Source organism: Balaenoptera ricei, chromosome 17 (assembly GCF_028023285.1).
Source record: "Balaenoptera ricei isolate mBalRic1 chromosome 17, mBalRic1.hap2, whole genome shotgun sequence".
Taxonomy (NCBI): domain Eukaryota; kingdom Metazoa; phylum Chordata; class Mammalia; order Artiodactyla; family Balaenopteridae; genus Balaenoptera; species Balaenoptera ricei.
Genome location: NC_082655.1, coordinates 31,083,766 through 31,103,418, shown reverse-complemented (window position 1 = coordinate 31,103,418; position 19,653 = coordinate 31,083,766). Strand labels below are relative to the sequence as shown.

The 19,653-nt window shown below is 37.7% G+C and overlaps 1 protein-coding gene across 2 annotated transcripts in view; it reads left to right on the top strand.

Annotated features, from left to right (window-relative positions):
• The window catches only part of OXR1 (oxidation resistance 1), a 475,322-nt gene that overhangs the window by 222,201 nt on the left and 233,468 nt on the right, over positions 1 to 19,653 (top strand). The gene's annotated exons all lie outside the window — the stretch shown is intronic.

Below are 19,653 nucleotides of genomic sequence, written 5' to 3'. Positions count from 1 at the left end.
TGGCGCACGGGCTAAGTTGCTCCGCAGCATGTGGGATCTTCCCGGACCAGGGCTCAAACCCGTGTCCCCTGCATTGGCAGGCGGATTCTTAACCACTGCGCCACCAGGGAAGCCCGCTCCCATATACTTTAAATCATCTCTAGGTTACTTATAATACCGAAGGTAATGTAAATGCTGTGTAAATAGTACTGGATGTGCAGAAAATTCAAGTTTTGTTTTTTTGGAACTTTCTGGATTTTCCCCCCCAAATATCTTCAGTCCTTGGTTGGTTGAATATGTGGATGTGGAACGTGCAGATACAAAGGGCCGACTGTATATCTTTCTGATGGTTTATGTGGACATCTTCTCATACCGTCTGCACATGGAGTTGGAAAAATACTGCAAACCTTCAGCAAAGTTAAGTAAGAGAGTAGGCCTGAGGACCTTCTATATCCTGCCTAAGAGAAGTAAATTACATATATATGGTTTTCCAAGTTTTAAGCTTATGTGCTACTATTTTCATTTTTGCCAGTCTTTAGCCAGATGCCGTTTTTGTTTTTGGTTTTCGGTTTTTGCTCTTTTCATTCTCCCTCCAGGCTTTCAAGTGGCTGACCCTGTTCTGTCAGGTTGTTGAGACAGTGGTTGATGTCAGCCTGTAACTAACAAAGCCACTAAGAAAATAGAAAATTATTACGTTCTGAGGAAGGACAAATTATGTTGTAGGTCCGTTTTTACCTTGCACTTTACTTCACATTGGAGAGATTGAATCACATCCAGATCCCAATGTACGACAGGGTAGTAGGCTGTGGATAGGGTCTTGCAGACATTATGCCCCCTTTTTCCCAGGTAGAATAATATCCTGTAATTTTGAACGTTAACACTTAATTGGAGTGTTAGAGGTAATCAATTCAAATAAGTTGAATTACCAACTTTTATGTACCAATATTTGTTCATCATGTCTTTGGCCTTGATTTTTAACTCACAATAACAATTTTCAGTGTTTTAGGTCTAATGGAGACAAAAGTTGCTAAACGTATGTATGGTAGAGGTGATGCGTAGGGGAGATCAATCTACCAGGAAGAAGGTGGATGCTTCGGTGTTGCTTATTATTTCATTTGGAGAGATGTGCTCATCACCAAAATCCTTAACAGTAGACACTGTTGGCTTAATGGCTTTACCAAAGTTACATCAAAGGGGGCATGTTTTTCTTGGTATCCGGCACCCCGCCACCCCATTATGGGATGTTTGGAATTTTTTCTCAGATATTTTAGTGTCTCTATCTAGAAATGTAATCAGATCAGATTTCTAGTTCTGATTCCCATACCAATTTTCTGTGTGACTTTGTCCAGTCATTCTCCTGTGTCTTTGGGTTAAATTACTTCCTTCACACTTGAAGAGATGCCTCCATGTATGTCTAGTAGTATTTCAGGATTTGGCTCCTAAAACCATGCTTTCCCTTCCTACCATTTTATATCTTCTTCCTATATCTACTCTCAGGTTTCCTTTTTTCCAGATGAAGATGTTAAAGTCTTATTTTTTAATAGGCAACAAGCATGGTGTCTTTGAGGATATCAGTGGTCAGCTATAATGAGAATTGATATAAGAGAGTATAGACAGGTACATATTTCCATTTTTAAAACTTATGATAGCAGAGTTCTAAAAATCAATCAACTAGAAAAGCCCGTGACATTTACATAACTGCTTCTCTCTCCATTTTCCAATGTCCTCTCCTCCCACCTCTCCTCCCACATATCCACTACCATCTACTGCTTTTCTGATTTATTAACTGGATAAGAAGACAGTATTTTGCCTTCAGAAAATAAAGTTTATCTTATAAACTCAATATTCCTTAAAGATGAGAAATGAGGGTAAAACATTGACCCCCAGCTTGGCCAATGTAAATAAACAACTACGCCTGAGAAATAGAATTCTAAATGGTGAGTTTGGATTGCAAAAAGATGAACTATAAGTTATTTTAAATAGTCCTACAACTAGTGAATGTTTAATTTTTGGATTTGCAACAGTTTGATTCATAAGCAATGTCAGTGGCATGTCTATATGTTAAAATAGACCTGGAGACATTTTCAAGGCTGAAATATTAGCAACCATGTAATCACCTGTATTGAAAGATCATTTCACAAAACAAGCCTATTTCAGTATCCCTTAGTAAATGTATTGGTAATAAATACAACAACAATTATAATTGCCATTTATTGGTAATTCCAAATACTAGGCACAAGTTAAGCTCCTTTCTTCTTTCTCAATTGATCCTCACAACTCTTGTATTATACTCTCTATTTTTTTAGATGAGGGATAGAACCTTAAAGAAATTAAAGAAAAAACTGTGAGCCAGAGATAGCCAACTCTGCGAATGAAATTAACCTTCTTGTGACATTTTAGAGTCTGCCTTCTATGTCACTCGGAAGGGTACCATCCCCGTCTAGAGAGGTGAGCCCGAGGAGTTTCTGTGAGTGATACAGTGGAGTGATATTTTTACTGCAATCCCCAGAAAATTTCACTTAAGGAAACCATGCCAACTAACCCATCCACCAGCCAATATGCCCTTTCATTTAAAGATATCTTTCAATGTCTCAATTTATAGCTCACACAACTGGAAAAACCTGGGAGCCCTCTTGTGGCCAAGTTGCTACTACATTTAAATTTAGCAATGAAGTGCAGTACTATATTTAAGTAATCATTCTGGGAATTGAAGAATTTTTAAATTAAAAAAAAGAACTACAAAATTTTGGAGTTATTTAAATGTCTCTTAGTGGCTAATGAGTGGCTGCAGTAGCTTCTCTAGAAATTTCTTTTGATCTCACAGCTTTTATCCCTCATGCACTTATGTATAGGATCTACTTCCTGTTGAGAGAACTCTAGGAAATAGAAATGATTGCCTCCTTGTATAGACAATAGATTTAAGTCCTTAATTATGCCCGATAACAGAAACATGTTAAACCAATTATAGCAGCAAAAAAAAAAAAAATGGCACGGCATAAACTCATTACTTTTTTTTTTTTTTTTTTTTTAAAGGAACTCCTATATTTATTTATTTATTTATTTTTGGCTGTGTTGGGTCTTCGTTTCTGTGCGAGGGCTTTCTCTAGTTACGGCAAGCGGGGGCCACTCTTCATCGTGGCGCGCGGGCCTCTCACTATCCCGGCCTCTCTTGTTGCGGAGCACAGGCTCCAGACGCGCAGGCTCAGTAGTTGTGGCTCACGGGCTTAATTGCTCCGCGGCATGTGGGATCTTCCCAGACCAGGGCTCGAACCCATGTCCCCTGCATTGGCAGGCAGATTCTCAACCACTGCGCCATCAGGGAAGCCCCCTCATTACTTTTTATAGGAAAACAATCCATCTTATAAGAAGTATAATAAAATTTCATTGTTTTGATATAAGCAGAGGAAAAGCTGTTCTCTATTGGTGTGAGATATATGAATCTTCAGCTAAATTAAAAGGAGAGTAACCACTATATCAGGACTGTGGCTAAAGAAATTGTTCTGTGCTGCTTTTGTCACCAACTGTATAATCTTGCACGGTTATTTTCCATCACTTGACCTTAACCTTCTCATCTGGACAGTGATAGATTTAGACCAAATCAGTCTTTCTGAGTATTTTTTCTTGCTCGCTTTTTATTATACAGTTGACCGTATGAAGTACTGTATACATTTTCTATTGCTGTGAAACAAATTACCACAAACTTAGCTGTTTAAAACAACACCCATTTATCAGCTCACAGCTGTGTAGGTCGGAAGTCCACAAAACATGACTATATTTTCTGCTCGGGGTATCTACAAGGCTAAAATCAAGGTGTTAGCTGGGCTGAGTTCTTGTCTGGAGGTTGGTTCAGCTAGGGAAAAGTATGCTTCCAAGTTCATTCCTTTTGTTGACAGAATTCAGTTCCTTGAAGTGGTAGGTCTGAGGTCCGCACTTCCTGGTTGGCTGTCAACTGGGGCTCACTCTTAGCTTTCAGAGGCTACTCTCTTCCCCTTGCCATGTGGCCTCTTCCATCTTCAAGCCAGTAACTGCATGTCAAATCCTTCTCTTATGAATCTCTAACTTCCTCTCCTTGGGCTAGCCAAGAAAGCTCTCTGCTTTAAACGGCTTATGTAATTAGGTCAGGGCCACCCAGATGATCTCCCTGTTTTAAAGTCAACAAAACCTAATCATGGGTGTAATGTCCATCATATTCACAGTCCTGGGGATCACACACGTGTGTACATAACAGGGGTGAGGAATCTTGGGGACCATCTTAGAATTCTGCCTAACACATTTTACAACACTTACCCAGTGCACACTCAACCACCAACATAGCTGAAAAAAATTTCCTGAAAACATTTCCTTACTCTCCATTCTGATCGTTATTTTCATTTTTTTAAATGCAATCTCAACACACTAAATTGACTACATGGTCTGTTAATGAGTTGTGACCTACAACTGGACTAGATACTTGAAGTCCTTCAGGTACTTAAAATTCTATTATTATTTTAAAATAAAAGTGTTAATTAGAACTAGAATAATATAATATTAAATTAGTGGACTAGCTCTAATGGGTAAACAGATGAAAACACAATAGAATTGTTCCCTACTCCAATTTTTGTTTGTGCTCCATAAAACTACTTGAGTTTAACAATGTGTGTAAGAAACCTATACCCTTCAGAAACACAGTCCCTACTTAAAGATGGAAGATGAAACCAAATAGTAGACTCATATTTTTAATACTCCATGTATTCTCTACATTTAATTTAGAGAACTGCATGTAAGGACTTCTGAAAAGAGTTGTAAAGCAGATGTAGAGATAGTGAAGAAGACTGGGCATGCAGGATCCAAAAGTGTCCCAACGCTCCCTAAGCTGGGCTTGTAAAGTCCATGTAATATTCATTCCTTGATTCAGAATCTAAAGCCAGAGTTTGTACATCTCTCTCCAGCCTCTGTGACTATTAGTAAAATGTGCTGATGTCTTTCCATTCTGAGACTTTTTTCGCTTGACAGTTAGGAAGTGGGACAGGTCTTGAATAGATGTCTCCATAATCAAAGTCATTCAGTGACACACCAAATGCTGACTAGTCCTCGATCAGACCCAACTGTGTGAAGGCCTCATAGAAGATGCTGGTCAGAATAAGAAGGGTAAACAGAGATCCCTGCTCTTGAGGTGTTCATCACGTGTGTGTTGGGGGGAGGGAGTGCTTGGTTAAAACAGGCACACCAGTGAGTAGAATACAAGACAGATGCTCTCAATGCCATGGGTGGGGCCAGAGGTAGGGGAGATGAGTGAGGAACAGCGGAGGGCAGGGGAGGTTCACTCGAAGTGTTGTGGAATCCAGAAGATGGAGAAATCACATCAGATCTTAAAGGCACTCCGGGGCTCTTTATTGGCTTCATAGATCTAGTCACCCTTCATCACCCTCCGTTCTCCTCGCCGCCTTGGCATCTAGCACTTAGCTGTCTTCCTTATCTTCTTGTGTTAGCATGTCTCCATACCAAATCTCAATTCTTATGAGTAGGAAAGGATGGTATTAATGTCATTAATCCTAACACTGAGTACAGTGTAAGGCACGCAGTAAGCGCTAAATAAACTTTGGGGACGGCAAAGAGGAGGGAGGGGGGGTGTTGTTGGAGGTAGTGGTGATGAACCTTGCCCTTTTCAGTGGAGGAGGAGGGAGGAAATGGGCCAAGAGCTTAGGGTAAAAAAGAGCTTTGAATACTTCTGGGCATGAGAGAAGGATTGGAACCCCTGCTGTGGAGAACAGTGAATAAGATCTACAACTTTTAAATCTGTTAGAAAAGAAAAAGGTTAGATTTAACAAAGCCCTTTTTTATTTTTTTAATTGAAGCATAATTGATTTCCAGTGTTGTGATAATTTCTGTTGTACAGGAAAGTGACTCAGTTACATTACATACATATATATACATATGTGTGTGTGTGTGTATGTGTGTGTATATATATATATATATATATATATATATATATATATTCTTTTTCAGATTCTTTTCCATTATAGGTTATTATAAGATATTGAATATAGTTCCCTATGCTATACAGTAGGTCCTTATTGTTTATCTATTTTATTTGTAGTAATTTGTATCTGTTAATCCCAAATTCCCAATTTATCCCTCCCCCCTTTCCCCTTTGGTAACCATAAGTTTGTTTTCTGTGTCTACAAGTCTATTTTTGTTTTGTAAATAAGTTCATTTGTACCATTTTTTTAGGTTCCACATATAAGTGATATCATATGATATTTGCCTGTCTCTGTCTGACCTGTTTCACTTAGTATGATAATCTCTACGTTCATCCATGTTGCTGCAAATGGCATTATTTCATTTTTATGGCTGAGTAATATTCCATTTTGTGTGTGTGTGTCTGTGTGTGTGTGTGTGTGTGTGTGTGTATGTACACATCTTCTTTATCCATCTTCTTTATATCATCTTCTTTATATCATCTTCTTTATCCATTCATCTGGGTTTTTTAAAAATATTTATTTATTTTTGGCTGTGTCGTGTCTTAGTTGAGGCATGTGGGATCTTTCGTCGCGGTGCACAGGCTCTTCGCTGGGGCGCGTGGGCTTCTCTCTAGTTGTGGCGCACGGGTTCCAGAGTATGTGGCCTCTATAGTTGCGGCACGCAGGCTCTCTAGTTTTGGCATGCGGGCTCAGTGATGTGCAGGCTTAGTTACCCCGCAGCATGTGAGATCTTAGTTCCCTGTCCAGGGGTCGCACCTGCATCCCCTGCATTGGAAGGTGGATTCTTAACCACTGGACCACCAGGGAAGTCCCTCCATTCATCTGTTGATGGACATTTAGGTTGCTTCCATGTCTTGACTATTGTACATAGTGCTGCTGTGAACATTGGGGTGCATGTATCTTTTCAAATTAGAGTTTTTGTCTCTTCCACATATATGCCTACGAGTGGGATTGCTGGATCATATGGTAACTCTACTTTTAGTTTTTAAGGAACCTCCATACTGTTCTCCATAGTAGCTGTACCAATTTACATTCCCACCAACAGTGTAGGAGCATTCCCTTTTCTCCACACCCTCTCCAGCATTTATTATTTGTAAACTTTTTGATGATGGCCATTCTGACTGGTGTGAGGTAATACCTCATTGTAGTTTTGATTTGCATTTCTCTAATAATTAACAATGTTGAGCATCTTTTCATGTGGCTGTTGGCCATCTGTATGTCTTCTTTGGAGAAATGTCCATTTAGATCTTCTGCCCATTTTTTTGATTGGGTTTTTTGCTTTTTTGATAATGAGCTGTATGAGCTGTTTGTATATTTTGGAAATTAAGCCCTTGTCGGTCGCATCATTTGCAAATATTGTCTCTCATTCCTTAGGTTGTCTTTTTGTTTTGTTTATGGTTTCCTTTGCTGTGCAAAAGCTTATAAGATTGATTAGATCCCATTTGTTTATTTTTGCTTTTATTTATTTTGCCTTGGGAGACTGACCTAAGAAAACATTGCTATGATTTATGTCAGAGAATGTTTTGCCTGTGTTCTCTTCTAGGAGTTTAATGGTGTCATGTATTATATTTAAAGCTCCCTTTTATTATGCTATTTAAATGCTCTCTGCAAGTTCAAAGACAAGGCAGAAAAGGGTTGAAGTTAGCCTTCCCAGGCTCCTGGCTCAGCAGGGCTTCCAAACAGGGCCAGTAGGGGCCTCCTTGGATAACAGGTGTCTGTATAATACCTCTGGAACTTTCCTTCAGTTGAGACTTCCGTGCAGGTCCTCACCTTGTCAAGCGAACTAACAGTCTGTTCACGCCTTTTAATCTCTTGTTTGCCCTCATGGATCAGTCTCTACCTTTTGTCCTTTCTATATTAAAGTATCACCTTTTCTTTGTTGAATACCATCTATGATGAATCGGTCAGTGTCCTCTACACAGTAATTTCCAGTTATATTCAGATAAACAAATTCTGGGTTTATTTGATGGATGTGTTTAACTCAAACTTTTTCATATGTGAAAATATGTTCCTTCATTTATTAACCTATTCACTTATTAATTAAATAAATATTTATTAAATGCCTACTACAAGCCAGGCCTTGTTCAAAGTGCCACTAATACAAGAGAAAATAAGACCAAGTCCAGGCACTCAGGTGCTTATATTCTAGTGGGAAAAACAGGATATAAATAAGCAATTGGATATTCATTGTCAATGAATAGTAAGTTTTTAAAGAACAATAGAACAGGTTAATGGAGGATGGTGATAGAAAAGTTACTCTGTAAAATGTGTTTCAATCTTATACAATTTTTATAAACGTTCTAGCAGATAAATGATACAGTTCTGAGAAATCAGTTAGGCTGGTTTCAATTACAGGACATTCGATACATTAATAATAGATTTTTCAAAGAGTTGGTTTTTGCTTGGCATAGAATTAATTTATGAAAAGACTAATGGAATTGATATTTGCAGCATGAAGAAGAAAATGATTGAGGGGAAATTTAATGATCCTCAAGCTTCCCAGCATTGTTTTGAAGAGGAGGTGCCCAGATGTTCTTCACTTCTACCAAGAAAAGAATAAGTTGTAGCAAAGAATATAAAAACTAAGTATTGGGGGAATGTAACAATTTGAGCACTGTTACTGGGGAAGTTTGCGTCATGTTTTCTAAAGTACAGCCGTTAACGTCTTTAGAGTGGTTTAGGCATCAACTTGCCTGGAAAAGTGCTCCGATCAGCTCTCCAAGATCCTAAATGGTTTTGATCAGTGGCAGGAAGGCGGAAGGGTAGTCATTCATTCCACTGTGCTTACTGAGCTCCTTCTTTTGGTCCCAGAGGCAGGATGGATCAATGGTGAGGAACTTGGCCTCCGGAATCTGATGTCTAAGTTGGAATCCCATTCCCCTTGCTAGTTATGTGACCATAAACAAGGCACTTAGAATCTCAAAGCTCAGTGTCTTCACTTGTAAAAGGAAATAAAACTGATGCTTCCTGAAAGGGCTGTTGTGAGGAGTAAATGAAGTAGCCTATGTAAAGTGCTTATAATAGTGCCTAGAACATGGAAGTTCTCCATGAATATTAGTGAGCTTGTTATTGTTGTGCATTAAAGATGCGGCATGAATGAGAGGTCATGATCGCTGCCCGCCTGCGTATATGAAGCTAGCCTCCTGCCCTGATCCTCGTGGATATGCTCGCTTACCCCCTGGTTTTTAGCAGGTGGTTCCTCTTTCCCCACAAGATAAGGTTGTTTGTTGCTCTGTAGACCTTTCATGCTCTGCCCCAGTTTACTCTCCAGCTTAGTCTCAGACCCCAGCCCCACACTCTAGCCATGCTCCTTGTGGTTTCCCAAAGGTGTCCTTCTGTATGATGTATGATGGGCTTTATGGAAGTGTTTCCTTCTGCTTAGAACAGTGTTAGGATTCCATCCAAATTCCCCTCATACTTGGCCACACCTTCCCCAGATTTGATCAACATGAATAGATTCAAAGCATTTTAACATATGCATTGTCAGTTTTTTAGGTGACTAAAAAATACATGTTAAAGTCAGTGAATGCTTATAACATTCCTAAAAGATGAGTAGGATACTTATTATGGCCACCATATAGCATTCTTTGGAATTGAGTCTCTGAAAGTTGAACGACTTTTTCACGGTCACACTGGAAATGGTGGCAAAGTCAAGGAAAGAATCTAAGTAGATTGATAACTAATGGTAAACAGTTTATCTTCTACATGTTTTCAGGTCAGTTCTCTTTTCAAAAACAAAAACAAAAATGAAATTAGATCATTGACAGAGATCTCAGTAAGTGGTTTCACAAGCGCTTGTCCATACCATTGATGGTGAAACAGATGCATTAAAAGAAGAATACTAGTTTTTCATGAAATTACATTTATTCGATTAAAGTGACCATCTTTTCCTTCTTTTGCTCATCCTTCCTTCTTTCTTTCCTTCTTCCCCTCCTCTCTTTTCTTCTTTTCTCACCTCCTTCCTCGTGTTAAAATGAACTGCCTTCTGTAAAATAATGGCATAGTATATATATTGCTTTTGTAGAATTTTTTAATAAGATGTGTTATTTTTAAATCTCCTCACTTGTCAAAATTAAGTTAGGAAATGTCCCCCAAATATTCTTTTGAAATATTACTCTTCTGTGAAATTGTAAAAGTCTGACATCCACTGATCTTGTCCTTTGCCCTGCCTTCAGAATAGAATATCTTCAACATTCCAAACTTAATGAAGCACGGGTAAATACAAATTTGTATCTTACTAACCCCAGGCTGCTTACATATTGAAAAGAGAGCCTACAGAATTAGGGGTTCCCTGGGAATTCTTCTGAGTAGTTGGCAAAATTAAAACAGTAATAACTAGTTTGGAAACTCTAAAAAGGGAAAAGCAAGACACATATTTAACTGCTTTTTAATTGCAATACACCAGGCATTTTAAAATATCACCACATAACTTATATGCCTCTCCTTCTGAATCCAGACTTTTTAATTATAAGAATAAAAAAGATTGACTCTAAAGTGAAAATATTGTAGCAGGAGAGATAAAGAAAAAAAAGGAAAAGACTAATCTTGCTGGAGGTGACACATTCTGCAGCATGAAACTAGGTCACCACTGAACCAGAACCTTCCCTCCATGCTAGAAGATTCTTCATGTAAAAGCAGGAAGTCTCTGATTTAATGAGAAGAACCAACTTGGCACACAGGTCACTGTCTGTAAGCACAGAAACTAAAATGGGTAACTGCTCTGAGGATTCAGATTAAATTATGTTCTTGAGAAAAATGACTTTGTTTTGAATTGAAGTTTGTTTGATGACTTCTTATACTTTCTGGGTCACAAGATTATTTAAGGAAAATTATTCTGTTGCTGAGGTTCCTTGTTGTACATGGAATCTGGACTTCCCTAAATGGACCTGGGCTTTTCACAGATTTCAAAGACTGCTGCACATGTAGAAGTGCCTTTTCTTTTTGACCCACATTGCATTAGATTGGGCCATTTGTATTAAGATAGTGGAATTTGAAGATATTGAAAATCCAAGTTCAATTTTTTTTGTTTACTTGTGGGGTAAGCAGACCTTGGGATTCAGTGTATGAGAATCTGCGTCTGTGTGTGTATATGCGCTGGAGGGGTATTTGAATGGGTTTTTATTTCATGTCATTTAAAAAATTCCATTTAAAATCCACTTTAAAACATGAGGCCTAGGAAAACTCACAGATGAAAACTTCCTTTCCACTCTAGAATAAATATGAACACTTTATTTCTTTCAAGAGAAATTAGATTTTTTAACTAAGCATTTATACAATTTTAACTAAATTTTACTAAGCAGTAGAGGTGTACTAAGAAAGAAGAAAAAGATGTTTGTTTGATACCCCTATAGATTGGTAATGTTTATAACATGCTAGATAAGCTTGCCAACTCTAATTTACAAAGTTACCACCATATTTTGTACATTTGCCTTATTCTCTTTCGCCCTGATTCTGTTACTGTTCTCTGTCAGAGGTAATCAACCCAGGACCAAGAAACACAGCTTAATCATGGCTGTGATAAATGGATTAAGAAATGTCAGTACCCCAGGGTTTCCCTGAGCTACTGGTGTTGGTTTGGTATTTGCGTTGCAGCATAACTTATAACTTATTAGAAACAAATTATACCTGTCAATTTATTTAATGATTTCTAAGCAGGCTAATTGAAGCTATACTGGTTAAAACTGTGTAATAATTTAAACAGACATTGTTTCGTGGTGGAGGAATAATCATGATCTTATTTGAAATTTGCTAAATTCCTATGACAATAAATCCTTCAGCGCTGCCAGCCGTCAAAACTTGCCCTTTCCACACACCGCTTGTAGGAATGTTCCTTTCCACTGAACCATGGCCAGGGGAAGAAAATGACAAATTATTAAGAAATACCTACTTTGTTTTAAACATTAAGGGATAGAATTAATGGAATTTTGAACAGTGAAATATGTTCAAATTTCCCCCGTATTTCCATTTTTTTAAAAAGCATCAATTTAAAGAGTTTCTAGGATCTTGCAAATATTCAGAAATAGAGCTATTGATAGCCCCTTGTTATGTTGCACACCTGAAACTAATATAATGTCTATGTCAATTATACCGCAATGAAAAATATATTTAAAAAAGCAATTGACATCTCCTGATTTTTTTAGGATATGGCTTTTCTTCCTACTTCATATCTAAAGACATTTTTCACACATTAAAAAAAACCTGTAAGATTCATGCTCCTCAACAAAATTTTGACCATGTTCACACTCTGACCAAAAGAATATTACTGAGAAGAATGTGAAGATAGTTGAAAGTGAGACACAATTGAGGGAAATGCTTCTATTTGCTATTTGTGCCAGAGGTTTTGAAATGACTTTGACTATAGTTAATTACTTTGAATAACCCAATTATAAATGTTTCAGTGACCATTCCTAATAGATTCACTGTAAATCATGTGCACATCTACATGCAAGCAAGCTTTTAGTGAGCTATTTTAAAACTTCACTAATTCAAACCTTGAATCATCTGGACAGACTATGACCTACAAAACCTTTGTGTCAGTATAATCTATGAATAAAAAGCTATGTGAATTCTTAATGGAAACATGATTTCAGAATACAGAAAATACTATGTTCAGCAAATTAGCTTAACAGCTTTTTAGTAGGTAAAAATACCTGCTAAGAGAAATTCATGTAATGGTTTTGAAGTAATGTTATCTAATACTTAACCTATTTCATGTTACCATGTATGTTTGACTATACCAAAGTTAAATACCTTCAAAATATTATCTGAATAAGTCTTTAGCTATTTAGATGGATGTTTCCTGGAGGAGAAAGCCTATATTGTCTGTGTAATCATGGCCGACACATCTTAGCATCCCATTTCCTCCATTCTCCTTGGTCATTTATTTGGTCAGCCTGTTTCATGAGTTGGAATCTTAAGTCTTCTGGTACATTCAGTCTTATGGACATTAAGTATTAAGATGTTACACATTAAGTATATGGAGGATAGTCCATCACAGAGAAATCAGTAAGACTTTAAACAGTGCCTGCCTACCTGCTGCATCACAATATTTTTTATTTGCTAGGATTTGCACTCAAGAATCCTTGGACTTAATTTTGTTGCTTAAATTTTAATACGTTGATAGAAAGGACATTGATTTCCTCTCCTAGTTCTCTGAGCCAGAGGAGGCAAAAATTATCATCAATAGTATATTGGAAATAAAATATCATAGGTGCCCACAGAGAGTTTTACCTTGTGACTCTGTTTATTGAGTGCCTCATAAACCAGTTCAAAACAATTTCCTTTTTAATTAGGTAATTTTAGTGTCTTTGAGGTCTTTTTCAAGTATTATTTCAAGTGAGTCATTATATAGCAGAACAGCAGAATACTGTTTACTCTAACTAAAGAAACAGGATATCTGGTGTGCTATTTGAGGCTACAAAGTTTCACTTCCTACTTTAAATAATTCTCTCAAGTTACAGATCTTTCTTGATATGAGAAACATTCTTGTAAATAAACATAGGGTGAGTGGGATGGGCTAGGGATAGCCAAAAAGTCACACTAAAATAAGAAAAAGAGGAATATCAATAGTAATTCCCTCTCTCCATGCTCTCATTTATTTTTTTCACCTCACCCCTAAATAAGCCTATCTAAATCTCAATTCAGTGGTCCGTTTTAAGAATGCTTATTCATTCATTTAATAAATGAATGACTACTGTTGACAATTGGCAGTTGGAGATGAGGCTTGAGAAAGATGAGGGGCCAGATAATGGGGGGTCTTGTGGGCTGTACTATAGAATTTGGACTTAATCATGACACCTTGGGAATTGTTGAAGGTTTTTGCCTAGGGGAGTACCTTGATAAGGTTGCTTTATAGAGAGATGTTTTGAGCATCATATGGAGAATGGGTTGGGGATATACATGCCTAGAGACAGAATAATCTTTTAGATGTATAAGTGTCAGGGCTAATTAGATATTATGCTGTACGGCTTAAGAGCTTTGGCTCTGGAATTACACAGATCTAGTTTTGGATACCCGCACAGCCATTCTAAGTAGCTCTGTGACCTTGGACAAGTCACTTAACCTCACTGATTTTCCTTTGGGAAATGAGAATATTACCCTGTACCACTCAGGTTTGTAATAAGGTTTATATGAGGTAATGTGTACAAATTGCTTAATAGATCCTGGCACAGAGTAACACACAGTAGAAGTTAAATAAAAAGTAAAGTATCAAAATAATATTAATGAAGAGTGACAAAGTCCTAATCTAAGTCAGAGGCAATATGAGAGGAGAGGATTACAGAGAGGTGATGGATATAAATGGAGAGGAACTGGTGACCAGCTGGAAATTAAAAAGAAGAAGATTTTCCAATCAGTTCTATGATTTCAAGTTTTGAATGCTTGAAGTAATGATAGCTGACATTTTTCAATTAAGGTATATCTTCTTTTCTAAACCAAACAAATATCTCTATAGGCCAGAAAAGGGGCAAAAACACATAGCAATAAAGGAGCATGGAACCCACAGTCAAGAACAGTTCAAGAGGACATGATATCTAAATGTAATGTGGTATCCTGGATGGGATCCTGGAACAGAAAAGGGACATTAGGTTAAAATGTAAGGAAGTCTGGATAAAGTATGGACTTTAGTTAATAGTAATATATCAGTATTGGTTTATTAATTATAACAAATGTAACTAATCAATATAAGAGGTTAATAATAGGGGAAACTGGGTATGGGGTATATGAGAACTCTGTACTATTTTAGCAATTTTCCGGTAAATCTAAAAACTTTTCTCAAATAGAAAATTTTATTAAAAAAAAATAATGCGTACCATGCACATTAGAAGAACAGAGCCCCACTTACTTATTCAAATTTAGCACCTGAGCAGGGATTCCCAACCATGAAAGGCTGGAAAAAGCTGTGATTACTGCCCACCCTGGGTTGTGGCTCAGCGTAAGCTTCAGAGGCCAGAGGAAACAGAGAGAGGCTTGGAACCTGGACCTGGGAGAAGCCATCCCTCCATTCCACAGCTGAATCTGTTTTCTCGCCATGAGCCGCCAATACAAGACGTTGTTCTGGAATGGAAGTCTCGGGGGCAAGTTGAGCTAGGAGCAAAATGGCTAGAAGAAGTGAAGGCACTAGAGAGAGAAAAAAAATGTGAAACCTAAAAGCTCCCTCTCAAGAGGAGTCTGAAACTAAAATTGAAGTACACAAGGAAAGCTAAAACTGAGAAAGTCAACAAAATCAACAATTGGGAGAGGAATTCACTAGAGAAAATGAAAAAAAAAAACCTGTTAGTTTTTAAAATGACTTTATGATTTGTGTGAGGCTTCTAGGATAACTGTTGAGTTTCTGATTTGAACATCTAGGTGCATGGGGTTAGCATTTACAAAGATGGGAAATGCTCAGGGGATAGCTATTGAAATGGGATATTGAGTTCGATTGTGGGTCGGTTGAGCTTTGGGATTCCTGGGGGATTAGGCAGTTGGATCTGCAGTTCTGGTACACAGGAGGTAGGTTTAGGATGAAGATGTCACTCCAAATCAGCATGTAAGTATAACGGAGTTTCTTAAGAAGAGTGAATAAAGTGATAAAGAAAAGAGTCCTCCCCAAAATTTAAGGGGTAGGACCAGACCAATGGGCTGCAAAGGAAACTGAGAAAGGACGAACAGGGACATAGGAGGAATCTTTGTGATTTCCTCAAGCTCTATAATCCTATAAATTGTCCCCTTGTTGCCTCTACGAGTTATTTAGGAAAGAAATGAAACTATGCCATTCACATGACCAAACATGCAAAAGATTATCATGATGGGGCCTTGACATCCTAGGATTCAGGAATAAATGTGTTCAAGAAAGCTATGTTGGAAGAGGGGGAGGGGGAATATTCTTTGTCAAAGAGAGAGGGAACAGCAACTTCTCTTTGGTTCCCTTCTTTGGTCATCCTCTGTGATATAAGTCTACTGGAGTAATAAAATCTGTCAAGAAAAATGGGATGAACTGGGATTGATGTCTTAAGTATCTCATCAGAAACCTTTTGATGTTAAAGGCAAATGGTTTTTATCTGATTTAGAGGAAAGTCAATGCATCCGAAAACATCTTTTTACAGTATTGAATCAGTATTCATGAGTCTGTCCTCTTAGTGTAAATCACACTTGTGATTCATTCTGTTTAAACACCCTACTTATTGCAGAGTCTTGTCACATCACACAGTCTGAGAACTTTCTACTGCCTTATTTGGGGACTTGTAGAAAACTTCAGGATAAGCAGCAGACAGCAAGTGACTCAGGGTTTCAAGGCGGTTCCGTGATACACCACCTGAAGAGGGGAAAGGCTTGGTTTTACTTTTCATCAGCAGGACTCAGAAAGGAACGCTTTAAAGCCTTAAGACTATTCTAAAGAATCCCTTCTTAAATGGGAGAATCTTATAAAAATGCAGAGGCTGACTCAGGAGGCCTGGGGTGGGACCCACCATTTTGCATTTGTAACAACAATCCAGGTGCTCCTGGTCCGTGAATGGCAAGGCTGGTCTAAAGAGCCTGCAGGCGTCTTCACTAGGCAACACATAGAAAATATTTTTCAGCATTTGGACCCAAGTTATCATCCTGGACTAAAAATATATCTTGAAGACTTATGTTCCTTTCTTGAAACAAACTCCTGCTACGCCAAGCCCTTAATACCTATGCTATTAGAAACTTTCAGAGTAAGAATAAGAATGTGGATACACCCACACATGCATACACATAGTTTTCATACTATCAGATACACAAATTACCCTAAAGTAGTAATAGATAAAATTGTTTGGTTAAGATTAGAGAATTTGCCACGTGTTAGCAGATTCTGAATTTGATTAGTCAAGGGTGCTAATTGGGACATTATCATGTAATTTAGTGCAGAGCAGGAGAAATAACTAGGTTCTGAAACAAAAGAGACAGGTTAGAATTTAGCAATTCACATGCTGTTTTAGCTCTGCTATTCACCAGTTGTGTGGGTCAAGTTTGTTGATCAGTTTTTTCAACTATTCAATGGGAATAAAAACACTTTCTTCACAGGCTTTTTGTGAGTATTAAATAAAACAATGCATGTAAAGCTCTTAGTACTGAATCTGGTTAGTAAATTCTTAACAAATAGTTGCTCTTTCATTAAAGAAGGAGAATGAAAATGGAAAGAGGTCAATGGGGAAGTAATAGCCGATCAGTAATAATCAATAATAAGTAGTCTTAGCTTGGGGAAAATCCGTTATTGATAAATTTTAATGTCTGTATGTATTAATTTTGTCCTGAAAGCAAACATGAGGTTTCTGCATCAGACTTAAGATTACCTACAGCAATAACAGCACCGATTCCCCTTCCCTGGCAGCAACTTGGTGAAGGGCAATGTCGACCCTGCTTGTAGGAGTTTGTACTGCAGGAAGCCTGAAATATCCATCTGGACATTTATACAGGAGCTGGAGAGCTGCCCTGCTCCGCTCTAGAAAGAGGGAGAGAAATCTTTGTCCGTAATGTGTATGAATCTTCTCTGGTCCCTAAATTTTTATAACCCTTGGCAAAACAAACAAGATAGCTCAGGGTTTAAGCCTCCTTTGAAATATAAACACATAGCTCCAGGGAGATAAATCTCTGTCTGTCTCCAGAGCTCTTTATTTATTCAGCCATCCTTCTACCTAGATGCCAGTTTTTTGGCTAATCCTGGGCCTTCTGATGGCCCCTCCTCCCCTCCCGTCCCCTCCCCATGACTCCCGAACTTTCAGCACAGTTTATACAAATCAAGACATTTTTGTCTGTGATAGGATTTCCTGTGGAAACGGATGGAAAGACTAAGTTCCTTGTCCTGGTTGAATTGGCAGAAATAGGTAGAACTGACAGACCCATAGGATAGAGAGACCCACCCCTGACATTAGGGTCAGACAGATCATCGTTAATAGTGGAAAGAGGCGACTCAAAAATCAGATGACTTTGAAACTGTTCCCACATTTACTCCTAATCAAAGGTGTGGTCCTGGACCTGGGTCACTTATCCTCCCAGAATTCTAACTCCTACTTGAAAAACTAGGGCATTTGCTATCCTCATGATCAGGAAAACCCCTCTGAGCCTTTAATACATGGATTTTAATATTTTCAACTGAGGTGCCTTTTATTAGCATTCCCTTCAAAGTTATTTTGAGCATTGACTTTTTTTGGCATAACCCCTATCTAAATACAAAACAACATTTGTTTTTAAAAACAGCTGCAGTTACTTGTACCTTGTCCTTTCTGTCATTTTTAGTATTCTTTCATGAGATTTGTTTGTTCAAAACCTAGGCTAGGCTCTTTTACCAAAATGTACAAGTCTCAGGTTGGAACTGCTTATTTCCTGTTCATGATTCAAACGAGTCATCATGATTTGTCTTTTTACAGCCTCCTAAACTCCTTTTATTTAGTATAATTGTTTTGCTGCATTAAAAGGAGCAATCTTTATACTAATTAAATCATTTACAGAAAGGAACCTTTTCTCAGTGGCTATGTTCTTTGCTTTGGTTTCATGACCCCAGATAGTTCTCACAAACTCAACAATTCTGAATAGCATGGAAATAGGTGTTTTGAGTGCAATAAAGCATAGTTAAAGTTAAGCATGCAAAAATGCGTGTGGAGCTAGCTTCTTCAAAGTGGGGAAGAAGAAGGAGAAAAAAAATCCCAACAGTTATAAGCACATGTGTGTGCTGGACACTATGCATTATCATTTCATTTAATTATCATAAAAATTTTGTGATAGGTCTTTTTTGGTCATATGTGTACATGTATACACGAGGTTCAAAGATATCGCATGGTTTTCCCAAGGTCGTCCAACTCGTAAGGGGTAGAACAAAGATTTAAATCCACATTGGACTCCAAAACCTATCTATCTTCTTTCCGTTAAATTTCACTTTCTCCAAAGAGTTCTACTCTTTCATAGCAACCTGTTTAACAGATGAGATGATGCCTGTATAAGCTCTGCATAAAGTGTAAAATGCTGTACAGCTCTGACTTATTACCACTATAGTTGATAAAACTGGATAAGTCATTTTAGGTTCCTAAGGAACAATCATAAATAATAGATAGGCACAATTATGCACTTAGTCCTGCTCATGTAATCTTACTTCTCATATTGTGTACTTCAAATAGCATTTTATAGTTAATGTATTGTTCCCACTGAAGCACGGTACATGCCCTTTTCATATTTTCTCAATGAAAGCGGAATACTGGCAATGTTTGAAAACTCATTGTATGATTCAACTTGGGACTTGTTATGGAGTGTGTGTGTGTATGTGTGTAGGCTTTTTAGTAAAATCTAAACTGAACTTCTGTCCTGTTTGTTTTCATGCTCTAGTGTATTGTGAACTGATAAAATTACAATTTTTTTTGACAGGAACCAAAACTAAGTTCACTAAACATATTGCTAAAAAATGGTAAATTAATTTAAAAGGTCATGCAATGGAATTGGCTATGAGTTTTTTAAGAATGCCTCATGTCAAACAAACCTTTTCTTTTTAAAGAGAAGATTTAAGAGTTAGGAAAATGTCATAGAGAAAATGTCTTGATTTCAGCAGAGCCATCTGACAATTTCTTATGATGGTCAGTTAAACAGAGAGAGAAATAAACATGAGATGATTCTGTGGATAGCTTTGAGGATGACTAATAATGAGGGGTCAGCTTAGAGAATGGTTTCTTGGTACTGGGCCATAAGGCCTGAATTTAAGACTTTGTCTCATTCACATTTCACC